At 36.1% G+C, this 13,425-nt stretch overlaps 1 pseudogene; it reads left to right on the top strand.

The window, feature by feature from the left end:
- Nucleotides 1–2,334: 2,334 nt before the first annotated feature.
- The window catches only part of LOC101839000, a 128,677-nt pseudogene continuing 117,586 nt past the window's right edge, over nucleotides 2,335–13,425 (top strand).

Raw genomic sequence — 13,425 nt, 5'->3', positions numbered from 1 at the left:
GATGGATATTTTCCTTAAATCTTGCTAAATGTTGATAGACAAAATATTGTAACTATGTTCTTACTTGATAACTGTTCTTTTATATATAATTTGACTATGTTAAAGTTAAGACCTTTCTTTTTGTTTAGACAGAAAAGAGGAGATAATGTGGGAAGTCCTGTGATTATGTCAATAAAGCACTGTTGGGCCAATAGGGAATCAAGATAGGTGGGACTAGGCGTCCAGAAAGACTCTGGGAAGGAGAAAACACAGGAGTCAAGATGTAATGCCATGGAGTAGGAAGCCCGGAAACTTTTCCGGTAAGAGAAATACTTAGATTAGCAATTATGGGATAAATACTTAAGTCAGAGCTAGCCAGTAAGAAATAAGCAAGGCCAACAGCTTCATAATTAATATAGCCTCCTGTGTGTTTATTTGGGACTGACTTGGCTCTGGAACCAGGCTGGTGGGAAGGCTTTTCTCAAGGAAAAGGTTTCCCTTTACAAGTTACAAAGTTTGTTACATTTCTAGAGATGACTAGCCACTTTAAAAACAAACAGACAAACAAGCAAAGTCAATTCTGATCATCTGACCTTCGAAATTAGATAGCTTTCAAAAGGTCACAGAATAACTAAGTAAAGATATAGTAAACCAATTAAAATGTATAATGTTACAGACTTTATGTGTTTGAAAATAATTTCCACATGAGACTCAGATTTAATACATGCTAATATTATCCTCAACATGACATTGATGCAGAGCAGTTAATAGAAATTATCTAAATTTACACAAATGGTAAGTGCTGTAACAATATTTAAACCTGGGATTCTTATTCTCAAATGCATTGTATCTATTACACGGAATAGTTTTCCAACTTTTCCTCAGACTGCTAATCTTTGTCATCTTTCCTACAGGTCTTGTGATAATTTAAAAGACAAATTGCGTTATATGCTACAAATCATTGGTGCAGTGGTCCAAGATAAAAAGCTAGTAGTTTTAAAGGCAGGTACTTATGAAACTGAATCTTTTCTGTGCACACTAATAGACTATCAGATTTTTTAGGAACTATGACTAGCAGAAGAAAATTTGTTTTCTTGACCAAAATTAAATCAGTGCCTGAGTTGTTGCAGGTGTGACAGGAATTGGATGAACCCCACTTGACTTAATCAAGGCAAATTAGAAAGTCTTCTAATCAGTATAGTTCTAACAATTTGGGTTCTATATCTTCCTTGTTAAGTTTTGTTGTTTGTTTTTTTATTCTTTTGAGTGTTGTCCTTAGTTAATTTTCTGTTACTTTGGCAAAATACCATGACTAAATCTACTTATAAAATAAAGCATTTAGTTGGGTTTATTGTTTCAGAGGGTAAATTCTATGATGGTAGAGTATAAGTGTTGCAGCATAAATAACAGAGCTCACAGCTTGATCCCAAAGGATGATATAGAAAAAGGCATGGTATGAATACTGAGAGTCTTTTGAAAACTCAAAATCTATCTCCAGTAACACAGATACTCGAATGTTCACACTTTCCAATCCTTTCCGTATAGTCCCCACCAGCATTCAAACTACCACTTTCCACTCTCTGGCCCTCATGGGATTCTTACTATATCATGATGCAAAATGTTTCTATTCCAACTAAATTTCCCCATAATCTTTATTGTCTGAGATTCAAGAAAATCTCACAACTGTGACATCTTATAAATTAAAAAAAAGAAGAAAGCAAATATACGAGAATTCATTGTCATTCCAAAACTGATACATGGTGGCACAGAACAACATTCTGGATCAATGCAAGATTGAAACCTGGCAAAGCAAATTCTAAAACCTGTGCTGCATGTCTGATGTCAGAGGACTTGTATGGTTCTACTCATTCAACTCTGATGACTCTAACATACTCCTGTTTCTTGGGCTAATTTTAGTTAGTATCTTTGTAGCTCTACTTGAATAACTCTCAAGCTATCACATCTTCAGTGTTTTGGTGTCTCTAAAATAACCAGTCTTTACCTTTGAGGCTTCACACAGCAGCCCCTTAGGGCCTCCTTGCAGAGGTACCCCTGCCATGTATGTGATCTTACCGCGCCCCTTAAGCACAGAGGAAGATTCTCATGCTTATTTTATGACTCTAAAGCCAAAACCAGGTGATGATACTGACATGCTTGATTATCAGGTTGGAGTGAACTTGGCATCTTGAATCATCATTTGTAGCATCTTAAATTTCTTGTTGCATTTTAGAAAAAAGAAAATTCCTTTTCCTTCCAGGCCGAGGCAGTTAGGGAGCCTCCGGATACCGTTCAGACATGGCCAAGTCCAAGAACCACAGCACACACAACCAGCACCATTAATGGCATCAAGAAACCATGAGGAACATGTGCTTTGCCAAGACACACAACAAGAAATGTCTGAAGAAGATACAGGCAAACAATGCGAAGGTAATGAGTGCACGTTCAAAGGCCATAAAGGACCTTGTGAAACCCAAGATGGTTAAGCCCAAGATGCCACTACAGTAGATCTTTCTTTGGACTTCCAGATCCCAGGTAATGATATGAAGACTGCTTGTTAATTCTGAACGCTTGGTCGTATCTTAGGCTTGTTCTCAACTAGCTCTTATACCTTAAATTAACCCGTTTCAATGAATCTATGTCCTGTCATATGGCTCTTTACCTATCCTCTATTCTATATGTTGCCTCTGATGCTCTCCATGACCCAAGGGCTTGTGAGTCCATTCCTCTACCTTAAAAAGGTTGTGCCTGCATCTGAAACCATGCCCAGAGGGTATAGCCATTATTACAAGTTTGCTAGCAAGGCAAGATGCCACTACAATATACTATAGAATGGCAAACTAAGAATGACATAATTCTTTTGATATCTCAGTGTTCACATATAGTAACACACCTCCTCCAAGAAGTACTCACATCTGAATCTTTTCCATATGGACTTACCAATTTGGAACCAAATATTTAAGCATATGAATCTATGGGAGCCATGCACATTCATTAAAACCACCATAGCAATGTTCTCAGTACTATTTTCTTCTGTGTCTTAAAGGATTAAGAATCACTGTTAATTATTTAGCTATTAACTTAGACTTTCAGTGAAAATTTGGTATTTATCAGAAATCAAGAAATAAGCTACATCTCAGGAATTCAAGTAGAACAAATCTATAGCTGCCCAAAAACATCAACATTATTATTGCTTAATAGCTAGAAATGAATTTTGGAAATAAGCCATACTATGATCAGGCGCCAATTACTTGTGCAAACTTGAAATTTTGCCAAATTTCTCCATATTCTAGATTTATCATCAGTAAATTGAAGAGAATGATACACATTATTATGCTAAACTGTGGAATTACACTGTTTTTGTGCATGAAGTTTCTAGAAAAACAACTTGCTTTTTGAGCCAGAAACATAATTTAGAAACAACAGAAAAATATTTCTTATAGTTTTAGGGGATTTTAAGTCTACCATCAAGGCACCAGAGTATTTTTGCTTTGTAGTTATGGTTCCTTCCTACATTTGTAGCTGTATTTTTTATTTATGTTTAAACACACACACACACACACACCACCAACAACAAAACAGAACTCTGGTCTCTTTAACGACCTTTATGGATATTTATTTCTCTCACTAAAGAAGGGATCCATGTCACAAAAACTAATCTCCTTATTCTATTACATGAAGGCTGAGGTTTTAGCACATGACTTCAGAGGGGCACATATCCATCCATAGGAACCTCTCTGAATACATCATCAGTTTTACATATGATTTGTGAAATGCAGAAGCTTGTGGTCTAAGCTTATATTCTTATAATCTTACCATGTTGCTTATGCCTATAACGTCAGTTCATTTACTTTTAAGTGCAATCTTTCAATGCATCTTTATTGTTGACATCAATATTTTTATCTATTCTAGTTTTATGGTTTGTATTTCTTTTCCTGTTAGATCCTTTATGTGGGAATTAAGGTGAGATACAAATATTTTTTTTTCATTCTGTAGTAACACAGATAAAATTTGATGCAGAACAATTATACCAACACTAGCAATAAAAATTGAGTATGATAGTGATGGCTATACCATTTGACTGCCAAATTACAAACTAGCATGCAAAGGTCAACATGGGTAGTGCAAACTACATTTCTAGCATGTGTTTGAGTCTTCTGTAGATGAATAATTATCTAGAAACATAAGGATGTATAGATAAACACACATACATTCAGAAAACATCTCATTTCCATCTGCTACCCAGTCTGTTTTGAATAGGAAATTATTGTAATACTCTGCAATTACATTTCCATGCACTTCTACTTCCCTGAAACTGTCTAATTCAATCATGACTATTGACTTTTCACCATCTATTAATTTGCTTAATTTTTGTGAGCTGGTGGTTTGGAAAATTTCCCTCTTTTCAACCCTAAAACTATATAAATAAGGCCATGTACTATTCTTTCTCTGTATCATTTTCATTCTAATACAGATTTTATACTTCATTACCTGTCAATCAGTTTTAAATGGCAATATTCATTTTATCATGTTCTGTAAAACCATTTTCTGTTTCTTTCAGTGCTTTACATTTATTCCAGGCTGAGCCTTATTTATTTCTCTAAGAGCTGTAGCCATCTGTAGCTGTGCACATTTGAACACATATTTATTTTAGCAAATGAAATATTTTGCTTTATGGAAAATTCACTTGCGATATTTATTGAAGCAAGTGAGTGCTGAGGAAGCTACAGTATAAATGCTTTTATGTGTAAGCTTATATTATGGTCCCTATTTTTACTCGTCCTACACATTGAGGGACACAAATTCAAAATTTTTTTAAGATTCCAACCTTATGTTGCCTGATTATTATTGATAATCACATCATTTATGCAATTAATAGTCCAATCCCTAGAGGAAACAACATAAGTTTTCACATACATTAACAATTAGATATGTAATGAAAAAATTCACTTTTAAAACTTAAAAAAAAAACAAGATCTAGAACTAACGCTTGGTTGTTTAGCATGTAACTGATCATGTTTAGAATGTAGCTTAGTATATTTACTTAGTACATGTAAAACTATGTGTTTGATCCTCCCCACTTTAATAACTGCACATGCCAGTTATCCAGTTTCTCTGGAGGAAGAAATAGAAACATCAGAAGTTCTTTGTCATCCTTAACTACCTTTTGATTTCTAGATCAACCTGGTCTCTAGGATGCCCTATAAAGATCACTTGGTTTTTTTGTATGTAACAACAATTAATGGAAAAAGAGACCATGAATTTGAAAAAGAGAAAAATGGAGTATAGGGGAGGGTTTGGAGGGGAAAATGGGGAAGGTGTGGATGAAATGGAATCATATTACTATCAAAATTAAAATAAATAATTTAAAACTAAATTTGAAAAATACAGTTCTTTATTTTTCACTGTTAAATGTTTTATTGAAGTTGGCTACATATCTTCATTAAATATGAATCAACTTCTTTTTTTTCTTTAAATTAGATACATGCATGCTTCAAATGTTAATCCCAGCTCTTCCCTGATGGGGAAGTCCTGTGTATATGTCAACTATTCTGAGAGAGACACAGGCAGACGTAATGTAGCTGCCATAGTAGTAAGAGAAATACTTAGATTACAATTAGGGGGTATATACTTAAGTCAGAGATATCCAATAAGAAAACAAGCAAGGCCAGCAGCTTCATAATCAATATAGCCTCCTGCATGATCATTTGGGACTGATGCGGCTCTGGAACCAGGCTGGCGGGAAGTCTGCACTCAACATGTTTGTCAGGAGTGGGACTGAATTTCCACGTAGAATGAGAAGAGCTTAAAAGGAATTTTAGAAGCAAAAGAACAGAGAGAAGCACAGCTTTTTGGTAGCAGCATTTTTCTCAGTTGGGCTCTGTTTTGCTAGAGACAAGCAGAGACAAGGCTTGCTTAAGGGAGTCTTCCTGACTCAGCATAAGCAAAACAACAACAACAACAACAAGAACAAAAAACAAAAACAAAACAAAGCAAAAAAACCAGCAAGATTCTCTTATGAGGCTCTAACAATTGAAAGATGTGTATGTACAGCTGGAAGTGGCATAGACTGAAGCGATGAGCTGGAGTCAAACTTATGCCAGCCATCTTGGAAAAACTGCAGTTTAAACAGCCATGGATTTTAACTGATAATACACGTGGCCAGAAAAACATAAAGATTTACAGTAAAGTCAGATTCAGATGAAGAAAAACCTCTGACTGTTTACAGTGTTTTTAAAAATATGCGTACGATTGAGAGAGAAAAAGAAACGGCATAATGGTAAATAAATAGAGAAGCCGGCTGTGGTGGTGCACACTGGTAGGATTTGCTCCAAAGGCATAGGCACCCAGATTTCGAGAGAAACCCTGTCTCAGAGAAATAGACAAATAAATAAATAAAAGTAAATGAAATAGAGTAATAATAATAGATAAATAAATAAGCTACATAAAGATGGAAAATACACAGAGTCTGGATACTATATGCTATTATGGTTTTCAGTTTTTTGATTGCTACAGGAATGACTGCTAAAGTATACTTCATTATAAATGCTGTTAATTAATTCAATTTATATTTTTTAAAAATGCCTTCATTTCAAAATTTAAGAATAAGGATACGTTACTTTGGAAAAGATATTTTATTTGTGTTTCCACAGAAATTGGAAAGCTTTGGATTCCTTCCAGGCTTCTGTGGTATGATGAACCAAGACCCCCGGAAGCAGTAGCCCAAGTGATTCAACATCTAAAACAGCCAAGATGATGCAGCCTTACAGACCCCGAAAATAAGGACTTATATGGCTTTCTGAGTTTTGTCACAATCCCCATGGTATGGACAGTGCGCCCGTCTAGCACTAAGCAGTTTGGGATGAGCAACGTCCAAATTCCCATATTGTTAATAAATCTTTGTTTTCATTTAAATGAGGTTGCTTATAATTGGTTAATGATCACAGCCAATCTCTTTTTAATGGTAAAAGGGGGATTATGGTATGGAAATTAATACTTTGTATTGGTATGGTTTTTCATGTGTTGCTAAAAACTCAAGGTCAATTTTGTGATATGTATATTTCTCCTCTTGATTAAGTATTGTCCTTATACTTATCTTTTACAACGTAATGCATAATTAAATACAGACTATAGATAGTTACTTATAATAGTCAGAACTTACAGTTAAGTAAGTTAGGTTTTCTAGATATGCTGAGATATACTTGAGATGATAGATAGTCTTCAAACCTTTTAAAGACCTTCAGAAAATGGCATTTAAAATGGTTTAGGGTTTTTCTTGACATTGAGAAGTCTGCTCCTGGTAGCACCAATTACGTCTGAGAGGAAGATGGGTATCTACGATACTTGTTATAGAGTTTGCTTTCAACATGGCAGGATTAGCCATTTGGGCAAGAAATGCTCTTGCCTGGATGTTTGACTGTTGCTATATAAACTGTCCATGTAGAACCCACAGGAAAGTGACTGTTGAACTTAGACAGTCCTGCGGGGTTCCTGCTTCATGGAAGAGTCTGCCAAACTTTCTGCAGGACACAGAAAATGACTGATGGACTGCCATTCCAGATGGATAGCTTAAATTTTCCTGCTTTGCTGAGCAGTCTTCCAGACACAATGTGGCCTATGGGCTGAAGATGGATACCCTAACATTACAGAGGAACTTCGGGTGACTCTCCAGGTAGCAAGGTGTCTCTGTCAATTCTAGGGTTTATATATTATCCTTCTGTGGTCTTTGATAGAGTTGAAGACAGATTATTATAATCTTAGTTTTCCTTAGTTATGATAAAAGATATGCTATATATAAGACTTTAGACTCAAACATATAGGATAGATAATAAAATACTTTCTTTAAATCTTACTAAATGTTAATGGACAAAATATTGTAACTATGTTCTTTTACTTTATAACTGTTCTGTTATATATAACTTGACTGTGTTAAAGTTAAAACCTTTCTGTTTATTTAGACAGAAAAGAGGAGATGATGGGGAAGTCCTATGTATATGTCAATAAAGCACTGTTGGCCAATAGGGAAGCAAGATAGGTGGGACTAGGAATTGAGGAGGACTCTGGGAAAGAGAGACACAGGGAGACATCATTGCTGCCATAGAAGTAAGAGGTCCAGACACTTTCTCTGGTAAGAGAAATACTTAGATTACAATTATTGGGTAAATTCTTAAGTCAGAGATAGCCAGTAAGAAAACAAGTAAATGGCCAACAGTTTCGTAATTAATATAACCTCCTGTGTGTTCATTTGGGACTGATGCGGCTCTGGAACCAGCCTGGCAGGAAGGCTGCACTCAACACCCTGCCTTCTCCCTCCCAGCCCCACCCCTATCCCTTACCCCAGCCCAGTACCCCCAAGGAGGGCCTCACTCAGGAGGGGGATCATTCAGGGCAGGACCTAGGCCCTTCCTCATGTGTCCAGGCTTAGAGAGCCTCCCTGCATGTGGAGTGGGCTCCTAAATTTCATTCGTATGCCATGGTGAACACTAATCTACTACTCAAGGCCCCAGAGATTTCTGAGGCCTCCTCACTGACACTACATTCATGGAGTCTGGATCAGTCCCCTGTTGGCTTCTCAGCTATCAGTGTGGGGTTCAAGAGCTCCCCCTTGTCCAGTCATCTGTCTTTGTGGGTTTCACCAGCACAGTCTTGACTGGTTGCTCCTCACTCCTCCATCTCTGTCACTGGGTTCCTGTGGGTCAGTTCAGTGTTTAGCTGTGAGTATCTGTCTCTGCTTCCATCACTGGATGAAGGTTCTAGGATGTCATATAAGAAAGTCATCAACCTTATCATTAGTTAGGGGCTATTAATGTAGTTTCTCTGCTATTACTTAGTTTTCCAGTTGGTGTCATCCTTATAGATCTCTGGAAATCTCACTGGTGGAAGATTAATTTAGGGCAAGAATAAAGGATACCAGGATGAAAGATACCATAATATTGGAGTCATTATAGCTTTGAAGAGAGCCGACACCAGTGAAATATGTATCAACTTCTAATTTCTTCCTTTTAGAAATATCCAGATTTGGCTTGTTATGGTGATACATGTCTTTACTTGTAGCTCTGGATTTAGGGTCAAAGTGCACTTTAGCCTGTGTGGATTTGGGACTGACCTGACTGGGGCAATAGGAGAAGGACTGTGACTTCCTTTCAGTTCCTTATTTCATCCATGTGTTATTCTTAAGTAGTAATAAAAAGGCCTTAAAATTATAAATAGAAAAGGAGGAGTGTGGATGCAGCTGGGGAGGGGGGAGTTAAAGTAGGGAGGCGTTCCTAAGAGAAGAGGAGTGAGGGAAAATTACAGTTGGGATATAAAATAGATGAACAAATTTGACAATTTGTGGATCCCAAAGAATTAACACTTCTCCAGGAATCCCACACAGGAGGAGAGACTATAGCCTGGGTGTCAGAAATGGAGCCTGCCTCTCAAGGAGAAATTCTATACAATTCTCAAGCTTACTTAACATTTGAAAATAGTCTTTCCCAGGGGAAAATAACCACTCACTGATCAACTCTGAACATACGTACAAGTAAGCTTATGCTTACCAAGCCCGTTGTATTTATGTCTAATAGGAATATATATTTGTATACAAATATACATATATAACAAAAATAAATAAAAATAGTGGCAATCAATCTAAAGAGTAAAAAAGAGGTGTAAATGGTAGGGTTTAGAGTTGGAAAGGGAAATGGAAAGTGGTGTAATTATAATCTCAAAACAGTCAAAGAAATAATTAAGATAATATAAATAAAATAAAACTAAATATTAAGCCTTGCTTGTTTACTGACTTTGCTTATATACTTCATATAAAGTTCTAGAACTACTAAAGACAGGCAGACACTCATTGTCTTTATCTTATAGGTTTAGCCAAATAACAAAGAATGCTACTTTTTCTTACCTATTTCTGTTTCCTAATTTGCTAAAGTACAGAGAAACTGGGCCCATGTGTTTTTGGAAACAGATGTCTAGTAATTAGAAATAGATGGAACTAGATGGTCAATTCTTTCATGCATGAGAATAGTACCTAAAGCAAATTCAAGACCTAAGCATCATGGCTTACCAAGGTACTACAATACAAAAGGTATATCTTATCTCAAATACTACTCTGCATTTTGGCTTTGCTGATATAATTAAAAAATAGAATTTGATTTTTTCTTTGAGAAATATTGCTGATGGATTATGCTCATGATAGAAGTGCAAAATTGTGTGTGTGAGTGTGTGTGTATGTGTGTGTGTCTTTCTGTTCCCATCACCATCCACCCTCAGTCCAAGTCCATCCATGAAGTCTATTCCAGTCCCCGTTCCCAGGGAGATTCATGCATCTGCCCTCAGCCCTTTTGTTACTTAGTCTTTCTGGGTCTGTGGGTTGTAGAAAGATTATACTTTACAGCTAATATACACTTATATGGGAGTACTTACCATGTTTGTCTTTCTGAGTCTGAGTTATCTAATTCAGGATGGTATTTTTTAGTTCCATCCATTTGCTTGCAAACTTAATAATGCCAATTTTTAACAGATGAGTAATATTCCATTGTGTAAATAAACCACACTTTCTTTATCAATTATGAGGGTAAATTCATAAAGATATAATCCATTGTACATTTCATTAATTTAGTTCCAGTCTTCTGATATGCATCAAGCATTTAATTTTTGAAGATTAGGAATTGAAGAATTGGATGCTTAAAAATAGACAAAATTAAGACTTTTAAAACACAAAAAATGAAAAAGATCTGTATAAGTAACAGATATTTATTTCTTTTTTTGGAAAATTCAATGTTAAGATACAAGACAGTGTGTTCTCTGTGAACTCTATCTTTCATGTTTGGAGATGATGTTTGGCTCCATATCTTCACATGGTCAAGAGAACTCTTGTCTTTTTTTCCTTCCATTTCAAGTGGCCTGATTCCATCCTGAGGTCAACCCATGACCTCATTCCAAAAAAATATTACCAAGAGGCTTCTTTTCCTATTACTATCACAGTGAAGTTTATTTTTCATCCTGATCATTAGTGAAGAATATAAACTCTTGGTATAAGAAAGAAAACAGTTTAGCTAGTGACAAAACATGCATAATATCCTTCCAAGATTCTCGTTTTGATCATTTTTTATATACAGTGTCACATATGAAATAGGTTGGGAAAATGAATGGATCATATTTCATCTATTCCATTTCTATAACCCTTTTGCAGAAAGGAAAACACTTGCTGGTGCTCATTAAATATTTGCTGACTACATGCAGTCATAATACCATGGGAGCAAGAAATGCATGAAAGGATAGATGATTCTGTCATTAAGGCTTGAATTTAAATAGATTAACAATAGCTAAAGTTTGTTTTTAGTATATTAAATACAGAAATTGTCTCCTGTTTGTCTGTACATTATTTTGAGCCACACATCCTATTCTATTTATATATACATATTTGCTTTATCTTTGCAAATATTTTCTTCTTGACTTTACACAGTTTGTTTTACTTCCTGGATAAATTAGTTTCCTTTGACCTCGGTACTAAAACTTATCTTGTTGACATCTTCCTGCATGCCTCCTTGTCAGGTTATTAAAATTTGATTCTATTCTCCAAGGTGCCAACAAGCTCATCAAAATTAAAGTTGTCAGTGATTTAATGAACAAGATTTCTACTCAAGAATCCCCAAACTCTGAATATATTCCTCATGGCAAATGCCTATCAACATCAGAATGACCTCTGAGCAACAATCTTTAATACCAGTGTGAAATCGGGCTTTGTAATTCATACTGCTAGGTATTTACTCCAGTGGGTGAAATGGATGCAATTTGAAGAAGTTCAGTCCCACAAAGACTCCTGATTCTCTGAGGCTGTTACAACCAATAGGTTTCTGCACCACATGAGAATTGACTGTTTGAGAATGTGCTTTATTCATTTACTTACACAGATAGACATGCAAGGGATTCTGGGACTGCAAAAGATAAAATCAGACCTCAGTGTATACAAATTAATAAAAGATAATTCTGTAGTACTGGGGAAAACACTTCATCGTGTTTACAGTGCAAACATGAATACTTGGGCTCAATCTTCAGAATCCTTGTAAAAAAATGGGGAGGTTCAGTCTAGAAGACTCCTGAAGTTCGCTGGCTAGCCAAACTACCCTAACCAGGGAGCACAGGCTACTGAGAGACCCAAAACCAACTCTAGCATTACTGAGAAATGATAACAAAGGTTAATTTGGATTCTTCTCACATGAAAAAATCATGTACAAACTCACAGGAAAACACACATGCACACAGGGATGGAAGGAGGGAGGGAAGGAGGGAGGGTGAGGGAGAGAAAGAGAGAGAGAGAGAGGGAAACAGAGAGAGAGAAAACACAAAACACAAATCAGTTACCCAAGAGTTGTTACTCTATAATATACAGATTTTCTAAATTACATTTTTTAAAATAGCATTACCAAAACAGTGTAATACTTAACAACAATCTGGAAACATTTACCCTCCTACCTGAAGATAATATAATCTTCACCAGCCATCAATTCTTTTTGCAACATATTGGGACTACTATAGAGTACAATCAAAATGCAGAGGTTGTGGGGACCAGTTCCAATGGATGAATCTGTCAATCACTTTAGCCCCTAAGTCCAGGAAGCATTGTGGAAGCAAGGCCAGAAAGACTGCAAGTGACAGAGGATCATGAGCTTCTTATAAGATTGCCTTCTAGGAATATCAGGAGCAAAACTCATAAAGTCTCACCAGCATGACTGCCCAGACATGACCTTCACAAGGACAACACCAATGACCATACCAGATTGGAATGAGAAGAGTCCAAGAGGACTTAATCTCACATATAGAGCTCTAAGAAACCAATGAAAATTGAAAACAAGATGGGTGATCTTCTCCAGGAAAGATTAGCTGTCCAGTGTCAAACATGAAGCCCTGAAAACATACATTCTAGCAACATTATATATTAGGAACACACACACACACACACATACACACAAACACACACACATGCATGCAGCAACAATTAGTGAAAGAGGCAATGAATTTGAAGGAGAGAAAAGAGGGGTATACAGGAGGGTTTAGAGGGAAGAAATGGAAAGGAGAAATGCAATCGTATTTAATCTCAAAAAATAGCTTTAAAATTAGTTTTACTATATGAGCATACAATATACTGAACTCTAGAAAGACTCCAGAGGTATATTTTAGACTAAACTTGGCTCAGAGATTAAGAATCCTTCTTGCTGTTGCAGAAGACCCTGGTTCAGTTTCTATCAACCATAGGGTACACACAATTGTCTGTAACACCAATTTCACAAATTCACATTCCCTATTTTGACTTCCATGGGCATCTGCACTCACTAGGTTAACATATATACACATAAAATATAAATGCATTTTCTCTTAAAATCATTCAAAATAAGAAACATATTGAAGATACACATACAAATTGAAAAACAAATGTTCTGCCATGCCTTATAGAGAATG

The sequence above is a fragment of the Mesocricetus auratus genome, unplaced genomic scaffold, assembly GCF_017639785.1.
Source record: "Mesocricetus auratus isolate SY011 unplaced genomic scaffold, BCM_Maur_2.0 Super-Scaffold_100011, whole genome shotgun sequence".
In the NCBI taxonomy this organism is placed as follows: domain Eukaryota; kingdom Metazoa; phylum Chordata; class Mammalia; order Rodentia; family Cricetidae; genus Mesocricetus; species Mesocricetus auratus.
The sequence above is the reverse complement of the archived record's forward strand: the minus strand, read 5'-3'. Positions and strand labels throughout refer to the sequence as shown.